Source organism: Lineus longissimus, chromosome 16 (assembly GCF_910592395.1).
Source record: "Lineus longissimus chromosome 16, tnLinLong1.2, whole genome shotgun sequence".
Classification (NCBI taxonomy): domain Eukaryota; kingdom Metazoa; phylum Nemertea; class Pilidiophora; order Heteronemertea; family Lineidae; genus Lineus; species Lineus longissimus.
Window position 1 is genome coordinate 695,698 of NC_088323.1, and position 12,366 is coordinate 708,063.

The 12,366-nt window shown below is 42.2% G+C and overlaps 1 protein-coding gene across 4 annotated transcripts in view; it reads right to left on the reverse strand.

Annotated features, from left to right (window-relative positions):
* Positions 1–12,366, reverse strand: part of LOC135500238 (DNA mismatch repair protein Mlh1-like) — a 65,592-nt gene that overhangs the window by 4,513 nt on the left and 48,713 nt on the right. The gene's annotated exons all lie outside the window — the stretch shown is intronic.

Genomic DNA, 12,366 nt, shown 5'->3' on the forward strand with positions numbered 1-12,366 from the left:
TATATCAAAATAAGCAGTGATATTGTCAAATCGTCATTCATTCTAGATAGATCCCTTGCCACAGCTTCTGCCTTAGACGAGAAATCAAAATAAACATAGACATAATTGGGGCATCATCTTCCCCAAATTGACTCAATTAATATCACACAACTAGGAGCCAATTTGCGATTTGCTCAATCTCGAATAATCATACCGTCATTTTGGGTACAGATCCTTTCAGAAGCCATAGGCCATCACAGAATATCCTTGTATGCCACCGTCAATATATTCGGCGCCTAAAAGGACTCCTGGAGAATCGCGGTATTTATCTGGGGAGATATGATGGTTTGTGCTGATGGCTTTCATGATAATCATATCGGGCGGTTTTTCACCCGAGTAACTCCAGTAAAGCGATAGTGTCTACGGGTAGTTTTTTTAGGTCGTATTATTTCATTCGTTTGTCATCCAAATGCCGAATGCGTTGCATTACTTTCCATAAAAGAGATGGTTATAGATGACCTCCATATAAACATCAAAACCCATTAGACACCCTCCAGAATTCTTGAAAATGAGATGTTTACAAATTCAAATACTAATTCTATGACAACCCGTCATCAATTCTATAAAGAATGCTGTCATAGAATCTGTGATAGGCCCGAGATATGGCCATGTTGTTCCTTCATAGACATTCTCCATCATAGCATGGGTCATCAAATAATCTATGATGGGCCATCATAACATCAATTATGATGATTACCTGCAATAATGATACAACAAAACGACTCAGAACATTATCCTGAAAATACTCTTTCTTCGTAAGTTGGCTCTTACTGATCTCTTAAATAACCCGAGGACACTAACAATCTCATACATCAGATAACAATGCCACAAACATCGGGTATAGAAATGATCTCCACATCCATGCCACTCAATAGACTGGTTCCAATACCTGAATATTACTGCGCCTAGACAGTCGCCAACTAGCTCCAACGATCTTTTTACACTTTATTGGACATAATCCACGACGCGATGACTGACCTTCCGGTACTTTATCGATTCTTAAAATTTTTATGATATTTTCTCAGCGACAACAGAAGGAAGACTAACCATGTAATTTCTTAATGGGACGTGGACAAAAAACAGACGCACACGACTTTTTCTTATCTCCGTCTGAATCTTCTTACGGTTGGTAGGTTCTTTCCTCAGCGGGAAACCTTGTGCCATTGACGGTATTGTTTATCCCCCATGTTTAATCTCTGACATTCTGATTTCCTGGATATACGGAAGGAGGAACTTTAGATCCGACAGACCGTCACATGATAGGGCGTGGGGAGAAGAATAGCGCTTTGATTAAGGCAAGTAAACTTCAATGATCATTTTTCTCATGACAGCCTACTACACCCCCCCCCCCCCCGCTGTTTGACTCTATAGGCCATTGCAGGAGTGGTTGGCACTGCTTACAAGACGCCTAAAAATATTGGGGAGAAATTACCGGTACTTCAAATCTCACATTCTTCGTGATGCATGCATTGTCTGGTTTTGGTAGTTTTTAGGGACGCCTCCTTTAGCCTATCAACTTTCGCATGAAACCCTTGCATTTTCTATGCAAAATCTTTGAGTGTCATTTTCTTTCAAAATGGACAATATGCATCAATATCGTCTGCGCAGATCTTTTTGCAGTGGATATCAAATAGAGCACAGTCTAGGGCTTATTCTGAACAAGGGAAGTCAAATACGTATCAATTAAGCGAACTCGGTACGAGTATCAATCAGTGGCAGGTCGATCAGTTTAGTGACACGTAATGGATTTGTGAAAGAAAACGGACACTCAATCAATGTAAATGTATTGACTCTGGACTAATTAAGTTTTAACTTAATCAGCCTAGAGTCAATACAGTTACATTGATTGAGTGTCCGCTTGACAACTGTTTACTCGGTAAGGAACAACCAGATATGACATATGGTAGACTATTATTTACTGGATGACGGGATATGAAATATGGTAGACTTAACCCTAATATAAATGGACTGAAGACTTTCGAAAATGTTCAGATTGAAAATTATGATGTTTTCCTGATTTCTAGAAAATGTCGGATAAATCATGGAAAAGTTCGAGAAACCGTTAACAAGTCGGAAAAAGCCTATTACGACTGAGAGCAGTGGGTGACTGGAAAACTAAGAAGCCATGCCTGTCCCTGATAGATTCACATCTCTGCTGCTAAACAAATGGCCATTCCACACAGCAGGTAGCACCTTGATTTATCGAAGCACAAATTGTCAATTATTCTAGTTGTGCAGGCACTTCCTGTATAGATCGCAGCTAGCGATAATCAACCAATCGATCAGCAAGCTGCGTGACAACGGCAGCATCTCACACGTCTGATAATAAGTGACGTATTCTCGGTCATTCCGACACAATGAGCGATGCAGATTACATTTTTGTTTTTTTTGCAGAGATTTATCATCAATGACGCCCGTAATACCTCTATAGGCAGCTCGTAAAGCCGCTATCGGATATTCTTAACTAAGCACTCTTTTGCAAACTTCAGGCCAGTCAACTTAAGAGATGGGTTTATTGTCATAATTGCAGTAAAATTGATCACCATAGTTGCCCTGAAAATTATAAAATAGTGACTGATTTTTGATAATTTTGATGTTGTTAGCCAGTCCCAAAAGACAGTGTCTAAAGTCATTTGCGGCATCAGCTTTCGGTATTGTTGTTACGTCCGGAAAAGGTATGTGACTCCACTGTGCCATCTCCAGAGTCCACCTTCTCATCTCAGTAGTAATCACAAGGAATGATAATGACAACCACCTGAAGCTTCGTTTAAAATAGCAAGATAATCTGATAATTTGAATGACCTTTCAAGGATTGAAAATAATTTTAATTTTATCCCCAAGAAAGACACATTTTCTCTTGTATAGGGAGACAATGAGATGATGATAGAAGCGGATATCCTTTCCGCGGCACGAAACAGGATGCTTTGTGTAGATCAAGGCTGGCCAGTGAACATGGTGTTCATATTAACAAGCTTTTCAACATGTCACATGGGTCGCAAGACACAATCGAGGTATGAACCTTGTACTTTCGTCCATCAGTAGAGTTTCACGAAATTGCTATCAGGGATAGTAATATCAAAGATATAAACAGAAGCACTTAAACAAAGGAGTGAAGGGACTGCGGATTTATCAAAGAATTCTCGGATCGATAAAAAAAGCTAATTGATTAAATGTGCTGCGATATTCCCACTATCAAGTTGATTGCGGCAATAATTGTTTCTAATCTGCCTCAGGGGAGTGATAACTCACTCTTCAGAAATCGCTCTCAGTCTCGATTATTTTCCGCATCGCTCGGGGCAATGATAGAAGTTTGACTCAACCACCAAACGAGGATACCCACGACAAAACATCATGGAAGGCTTCAAGAATAAGGCACGTCCACACACTCATTTCACTCACCTTCAAAGACTTCATTCAAGGTGGACAGCTTCAGTTGTAAAGAGCAATGAGGTACAACACTTTCACATCAGATTACCTCATTACAAAGAGAATTAGTTCTATTTCCTAAAATCTCATCAGATTCAATATTGTCATGTTATTCACCTGACAGATATGATGGCTTCCACATCCAGCAATCAAGAAAAGAAACAGGTGTCTTGGTTACTAGTGATAAGACCGTATGAATAGAGAATGATACCAGTAATAACCAATATCGTATTACGTTCCTCAAGCAGGAACCGTATTTTTTACAAATTGGAGAGGGCCTTGAACAAGTTCTGTTTAATAAGAGGCTAGGTTGCCAGGATGTGACAGGTTACTTTGCGTATAGGCGATGTGGAGTGTTGCCATACTGAGCACCAATCAAGCATGTGGTCTGGGATGCCAAAATGATGACGATACTTCAGCGCAACCATGCTTACCGACATGTAATGCCACATGCATCATACAGTGCAGTGTTGTCATAATGATGCACTTGCATCATCCAGTGCAGTGCTTTCACAATGATGCACTTGCATTATCCAGTGCAGTGTTATCACAATGATGCACTCGCATCATCCAGTGCAGTGCTCTTGCATCATCCAGTGCAGTGTTGAAGTAACATCATCAGTATTCCATCCACGACCACGCGTAGTGTATGACCTGTGGTGACACATCACCTAGCCACTTTCTTGTGGCACAAGAGGTTAATACTCCCAACGAACTGCTGTACTGAAGATTTTGCCGTTGATACTGGTATGATACTGTTCTCAGCAACCCCATTGTTAAATGGTTGAACCATTGTTAAGCATGCTGGTCACGTCTCTGTCAGAACCTCTTCAGAGCTCATCTCATTATAGGAGAGCTTGTAAAGGGTGCCTTCAAGGTCAACAAGGCGATTCCTCAAGTACCATGGTCAATTGACGTGGACATACTACATTCAAATTCAAGAAAGGGCAAGAACTGTGATATGCTGACCTCGTGTGAACTGATGTACGAACACCTATTGGCGATATGGATGAATGTTGCCTCAAGTTTGAGCTTACCTCAATTTCATAGTCCGCCAAATAAAAAGAGTGCACATTCGATTGTTAGTGAAGTTTTCATGAATCGTAAAAAGAAAGGCGTAAAATGTACGGGTTTCAATATATCACTTTCTCCCATCCTTTCATTTCTTAAGCGGTAAGGATCGTCACACTCTCTGAAACGTTGACTTCAATCAGACAGATTATTCCAAAGGTAATGACAGAATTTACACAGACAACAGGTTCAACTTCAATTGAATAAATGTGGCTCTGTCTTTGCCGTGTACAGTCACGTAGTTTGACAGTTTCTTATTTAAATGACGGAAACTGTGCCTCCTGTTGTAGCCATAGCTGCCAGGATCACCGCTGATAGACTCGGCATGCGTGGGCGCCTGGAGATAATCATGAGTTAATCTGTTTTTTGCTGGGCAGTTGATGCAATTTATAGAGCAAAGCCAACAAGATAAATGATTGAAACTATCACCAACGCAAGTCACGTCTGAGTTTGATACGTAGTTATTCAGCAGTAAGGAGTCACTGACTTTTTGCCCAAAATATTGATGAATGGCCGGTCCTTACAAAACAGATATCACCTCTCCCATCTGTCTTCCTTGCGCCAATAGCAGTACACAATAGGTGATTGAAACACGGATTTCTTATACTTGACAGTTGCCGTGATTAATCCTTCAAAGGGAGTCTGTAGGCGGGACCAGGTAGGTCAGATTAAGTTACACAATGTCGCAAATAGGGGTCTCGCCATCCGACAGTACAACAAAACTATCAAAGATGGCATTATCGTGAATCAAGGCGCCTAACTGGGCATATTCATCACCAGAAAATGACCAATTTAACATCTCAGCTCCTCCCATAGACCTTCTTTAAGAGGTAGGATGTGTTGAAACTTGAGGAGATCTAAACTTTAGATTAAAATTTTCGTTGGTGCCATATTTTTGCGGAATCCCAGGTTGCACAACAAAACGGCAACTTCATGTTTCTTGCCAGTGCGCCGATTTTCTTTTGGCTACTGATGCCCTATGCACGGCTCCAAAATCAATATTCCGCACATCTTCCTTCGCAGCAAGTGCAAGCTGATTGTCTATTTGATCTAGCCGCAATATATCACAACATTGGTGATTTAACTGTCTCCATACATCACAACATCATCCACTTTACTACAGGCCGGTAACTATAAACGACTACTGCACCTGATAAAGGCTCATAACATGAATAATATAGGAGGGGAGCTGTGTTACTGCAGGGCTCAGAATTATGTGAAATAACGCCATGTCTTTGTGCAGACGGTTTTTTTCCGGATCCATCAACAACTATTCACCGGTGCCAACAGTTTGTGTAAAAGGATGCATCCTGCCCTAAAAATGCAGGGAAAAACCAATTCAGACCATCTTCTGCCGCTTCATCGGTCTTGGACTACAGCATCCCGATGCAGGTACACAAGTACAGCAATAACATTTAATGACTGCAACCATTACTTAAATACTAAACTCAAATTGCTGAGGCTGCCACAGCCGGAAGGAGAAATATCACAGCATTTCCGCACAGTCTAATTTTCCCGAGGTAAATCGATTGCGGGGCGGAAATGTCAAAACCTATGTCCAGCCACAGTAGCAAAGAATACTCTATGGCTTGCCGGCTTGACACTTTTTGTGGCCGCCACCGATGTTCATTTATGAACTCCGACACAAGCGAATTGTCGACATTACCGTAACCAGTGGGAATTTTCTCAAAACACAGTTCTGTTGAAGCCAAATGTATGCAAATCCTCCGATGTCCCACAAGTGTAATCCTGGCGACGATGTTATCTTAAATTAGTGTTGTCAATTCCCTTAGAATGCGTACAAATGTTACTTTGAACTCGGACCGCGGCTTTTGTTGACAAAAACGTCTGGATCCCCGGTTCTCGAGGAGAGAGTTCCTTGACGATATCAATATTCTTCTTCACCTGCTCTTGCTCTTGCGATTGCAGTAACTGACCTCGTGAATCATTCATCCTGATCTACCAGGTTTTTTTTCTACCAGCTCCTACTACAGCAGTGCTTTCGCGCAGCATACTGGGGGAGAGGGCAGCGAACTTTCTCGAGGGTCCACACGTTCACCTCAAAGTATTCATATGTCTAAGTCACCGATAAGGTCAGTTCAAAATTTCAAAATTCTGAAAAAGTTTCATAGTCAAAAAAGTTTTGGGACTGATGATGTTGGTTCATTTTGAGCAGAAAACAAAAAAAACAGTGAAACACTTTTTGGACTTAGAAATGTTTTCATCCCTCAGTGTTAATTTTTTTCATAAGCTCATAACTTCCTCAACTTTTTCACTTATAAACGATGGAGTAGTTTGCTTCATCGTCCACATTCCGGGTCAGCCGTTCAGGAAAGAATAATCGCACAATCAGTGCAAGTTTGTTTTGCCCTGAATACCAACAACGTTTATCAGCACATCGATAGTTGGGGTATTTGTAGTGAATAACATCGTAGCGAGTTAATCAACTGGCCGTGGACATGTTACGGCGGAACCAACCAGCTTCTGTAACGCTTCTTGCACCTATGATCCTGACGGGCTCGAGATAACTCAGTTTGTCAAGGCATTTAGAGGGGCCATTAAGATAAGACCCTTAGATGAAGGAAATCAGGATGTGGTTATTGGGAACGACACATATGGGGGCATCTCTTCTCAAAGCTATTAGCTGCTATTCGGCCAAGGCTACAGATTTCAACACGCCGATCTAACGTCGGTGTGCGTATCAGCACTCCTTCAAGGAAGGAGTAGGCCATCTTGAAACTTCTTTTTCTTCTACCTTCCAGCATGATGCTGCTAGCCAGGCTTCATAAAATTCGTTCATAACAGCCTTATCCCAACACGATACAAGGGAATGGCAATCAAAACTAAAATAGAACGTTGCCTAATTAACTGTCCATATCAATATCTGCAATAAGACCTGCAAGTCTGCAATCAACTAGAAATGTCATGAGCGCTGATCTTTCTTAAGATGACATTAGCCCTTTTCTTTGATACATTAGTTCCATCCAATCACCCATTTTTCTACAAACCAAATTGGATCAGGATGGATACCATATAATATCCTTCTTTGTGCCATATATTTTTGAGCCATGACTCTGTCCATACTCATCACGTAGTCACTCTAATCTGGCACAAGCAGCTGCGTAGTTGGAAGTCAAGGGACAAGCACAGGCAGAATTTTACCGTACAGCTGCGTAAAACTCTCTGACTGACCTAAAAGAAAGACAAAAGCAATTGCAAAAGCAACAGGCATGATGGGTTGCTAAAAACGCAAGGAAAAAGGTGTTGATAAAATTTACTACGGGCATCGTCAATAATAGTGCCCTAGTAAGAGGGCAATATAGGGTGCTATATCAATGGTAAATGCACACTCGCCTTCATTTATCCTATCAACTAACAAACATATTGATTTAATTGCTTGTATCAGATCTTGAACTGTTTTGTGATGATAGTACACTCTTCATGGGAAGACCTTGAACAACATCCCAGAGTGACTCTAACAGAAACCTAACCAGACCTCACCTCACCTGACACCCTAAAGCCACGAAGCTAAACTGTGGATGATAAAGGCAAAACTGCTAATTTGGGTACTTGTCATGCAATAGAGCGCCAGTAAATTACCTCAATTCCAGTTTGTCTTGTCAACTAGCCCAGAGCTATCAGAATCATCCCCTAATATTCGAACATGTGTGCATTGTGAGATACTGAGAATAATCTGGTTACAAGGACAATCAGTCGAAGCCTGACCTTTCGGACCATTCAGGAAATGCAACTTGACCTTCCCAAGCCTATCTACCCAATGATGATGAGGAATCTAAATGAGACGGAATTATCAAATAGGCGATGCGAGAATTAAAGAGGTTATCTTAAAATGCTAGCAACATTACATGTCTCTGTCAGCTGGCATCATCATTTCCAACACTAGCAACAATATCTCCTATGACATTGAGCCAACCGTCCAACCTGTTTGATGACGATCCACAAATGCAACTCAACTTTACCTGGGTCAATCTGTCCAATGAAGTGCAGGAGATCCAATAAGACAAAGAATCAAACAGGGAGAAGCTCAATGACCAGTGAGATACCGCAGTGGTTCCGCCCTGATGAAAGCTATGAGCCCTGGGTGCTTGACCACTGAGATATTATCAGTGGGGACAGCAAACAGTTTCTTACCTGCGGTGCTCAGTCATACATGCTAAACATGGATGTCCGACTTGTATTATTGATGATGACCAGATAGGTAACCTCAGGACCTTTGAGCAGTTCTATTGATGGTCTCTACGGCACGGAGGATAAAAACATCATGAGCATAAATATTCTAATCACTGGTCGAAGCTTAGCCATTGTGCTTTGAGACGAGCACAAGTCCCCTGGTTTCATTTACAAGGTCAACTCAGCATCAGCGATTCGCGTTTCACGAAATAATCTCGAATGTCAAGAAAACCTGCACTCACTCATTCACAGCTCTCGGATTCCATATCAACTGCAACAGTTTTTTGCTCAGGGCAGGTAACCTCACATGCTTTTCGCCGCCACCAAGATGTTCATGGCAGACAATGTTTGAGGAACAGGTGACATTTTCTCAGTTGTCACCATCAAATAAACATGCTTTGGATATAGAATACCATGTTCAGATACAGAAACATTCACCCCGAGATTGTAGCCTGGTCTACACTAGCAAACATTCGCCAACAATGTTGGCCAACATGAGCCAACATCATGTTGGCGAATGTTCGGGGACCCGTCCACACTATCAAACACAGGCAAACATTGCCAAACAAGTTTGGCTGAGTTTGGCCGTGTTTGGCATGAATTTGAGGGCAATTTGGAGGGGAAATCAGTCATTTCTCTCCATTTTTCTTTAAAACAATGGAGAACCACAGGAAGAAAGCATGCCTAGGTGCTTCAGCAGCAATTCTTTCAGTTGTGATTAACCCCCGTCGCCGCCGCAACTGACAAAAGCCATACTTGTGGAAAAAGCATGCATGGGGCCTATCACTGCCTCCTTCAAGAGTTAATGGCCTCAGATTTCAAAAGCCTCAAGAATTTCCTGCGGATGGATGAAGCTTTTCGTATTCCGAAATTAAATGTTCAAATTCTTGAAATTGCCATTCTCTATCTTTCATTGAGGCTGCCATTTCGTCCCAGAAGCTCCATCACATGATCCAAATCTGTTCCCTGATTGGCTGCTGATTGCCCAACACCGACCAACATGTTGGTCAGAAGCAGCATGGCCTAACATAGGCCAACATTGGCCAACAAGTTGGCTGATGTTTTCACTTGTTTTTGGACCCGTCCACACTGGCAAACAATAGCAAACATGCCTCTGCAACAAGGCCCAACACGATGTTGGCCAACATTTGTTGGTTCATGTTGGCTAGCTGTTGTAGACCGGGCTTCACTGTCACCATCAACCTGAGTTGCGCTTTGGGGCAAAGGTCCTACGTTCAGGGTCAGAAGCCTCCACTCAGAGACAGTCACTGTCACTGTCACCACACGTCGGCACTTAGTTCAATGTTACAGGCTCTGTGACATTTGTAACGACCTGCTGCTCGAAAGCCATTTGGACATGAATTGGAGAGAAGATCAAGAGTGTCGGTAACACAAACCTTGGGGTATGGCTGAAGGACTCATTAGGAGTAGTAATGGATGGAGGCCATAATAAGAAGAGGAGTTGATGTGGGCACAGATGATTTCAGGAAGTTAACTCTTGTGTGGCGATGATCATGACCTTTATCCAACCGTGGATAGAATGATTCAAACCATGCCGTTTCTTGGATACCAAAAACAATCAGCAACAATTTGCGATCATAGTCTCGTGATCAACAGAGAACGATTACAACACCATCTCTCTTGTCAAAGTTCTCAAGTAAACTGTTGGTAATGGATATCAATGCAGTGACCAGGTTGGGAGGCAGATTGTTTTGGATTATACACATAGCTCATCGCAAGATGGCTGGAGAGCCTGGCTGCTACCGCACGTTCGAGAAGCTTTGATAAGTATGACAAATTGGAGACTGGTTTACAGTTGGTTGACCCTGACTTGATCACTGCTAAGATCCACATAATAACATTGTTTATCACGGATGACCCCAAGATCCTCCGGCCACGACATTGTCAACCTCTATCACCATATGAATCTGGCATGGCATCTTCACGCTTCTAATTAATTAGCCAATTAAGAGATGGTTCCATCGGGATTACTGACGGATGCCAATCATGTCCATAACAACATCAATGTTTGTGGCCAAGCGCGACCACGTATCATGATCATATTGTTGTTGAAGATTGGGGGCTTAATCCTCATCTATAGAAATAACATAATCTATAAGACAAATAACGGCCGCTATTGAACTGGGTCTGTCTCATCTCTGATGATTATCGGTTCCACAGAGGCCCGGTGGGAATAGCAAAGAGCGGCTTATACTGTGCTGAATTAGGAAATATTGTTTCTTTTCGAACAAACTTCTTTACTAAAGACACCAATGGCAGTCTGATGAGGTTGAGGCCCTTGGGATTCACAACTGTCACAAGTTGAGTCGACATGCCTGTAACTTTGATCAGAAGAAATCCTCACCAATTTCAAGATGATTTCCTCAGGTTGATTCCTAATTAGACACTTAATGAAGTTGAAAATATAATGAAACAAGCAGCACTGTACTCCAGGCCTGGACCTTAAATGTCTAAGGATAGGTACATTTGCCCGGCATATACTTATATCATTCCCTGTGTGTAGTCCAACCACGTTCAGACATGCAGAGCAACATGTGCTGAGATCAGCCAGGCAGGACTTGGACCCCTATGTAAAGCGAGACAGCTCCAGAACCTGAGCCGATGTGCTCTTACGAGGCCAGATGGCCAGACAGGAAAGTTACGGACGACTTGTGTCAGCAGGTTGTCTTCCAATACCACAGCTGGAAGAAACTGTCACCGTACATTGATTAGCACATTCGATCCCAAGGAAATATGACTGCTACTGACCAAGGATGGTCAGGTTACAGGCAAATTCGAAGGCACATTCGATCCCAAGGAAATATGACTGCTACTGACCAAGGATGGTCAGGTTACAGGCAAATTCGAAGGCACATTCGATCCCAAGGAAATATGACTGCTACTGACCAAGGATGGTCAGGTTACAGGCAAATGACATGGACATTTACACACAAACAACTCCAATGTACTCTCCCACCATCCGACACCAAAGTAACCAATATGCTGCTTCTCAATATTAAACACTATTCTCCATCAACACAACTGGTAATGAGTCTTTTGAGCCCATGCTTTTATGTACATTTGAGTATCTATTCGATTAGATCCCGATGATGGCCATGTTGTCGAATTTCTGAAAGAAACAAGATTCCACAGAACAGTTTATGTTGGCATGGAAACTTTCATCAGACAAGAAATTACTTATGTTATAACCTATGAACCCATCCAAAGAGCGACGCCCCCCTCGTAAAACAAGCCCACCGGATCTAATCTCCAACAGGAAATTTGAAAAGGCCTCGACCCTCCTGAGATCAGTGTCTCATAACCTGAGAATACCGACCAGTCCTGACAACAAAGCAGACAGGAAACTATCTATCATAATAATACTGGACGGGGCACGAGTTAAGTCACACTTAGCGACACTGTATAGCCTTGAGATTTGGCATGGATGTTGGTCACATGTTATCCTGTCTACTACTGCTTATCGTATCAGTTATCATTTAGTTCAGTTTTACTTCTAGCAAAGATCCAACTGCTCATAGCTGAAGGGTCAAATATCCAGAGTAACCCCCCTTAGCCAAGCACTCGGGAACGATTGTGATGTACTCATTACCCCAGTGCAACATTCCAACGCAAAACACT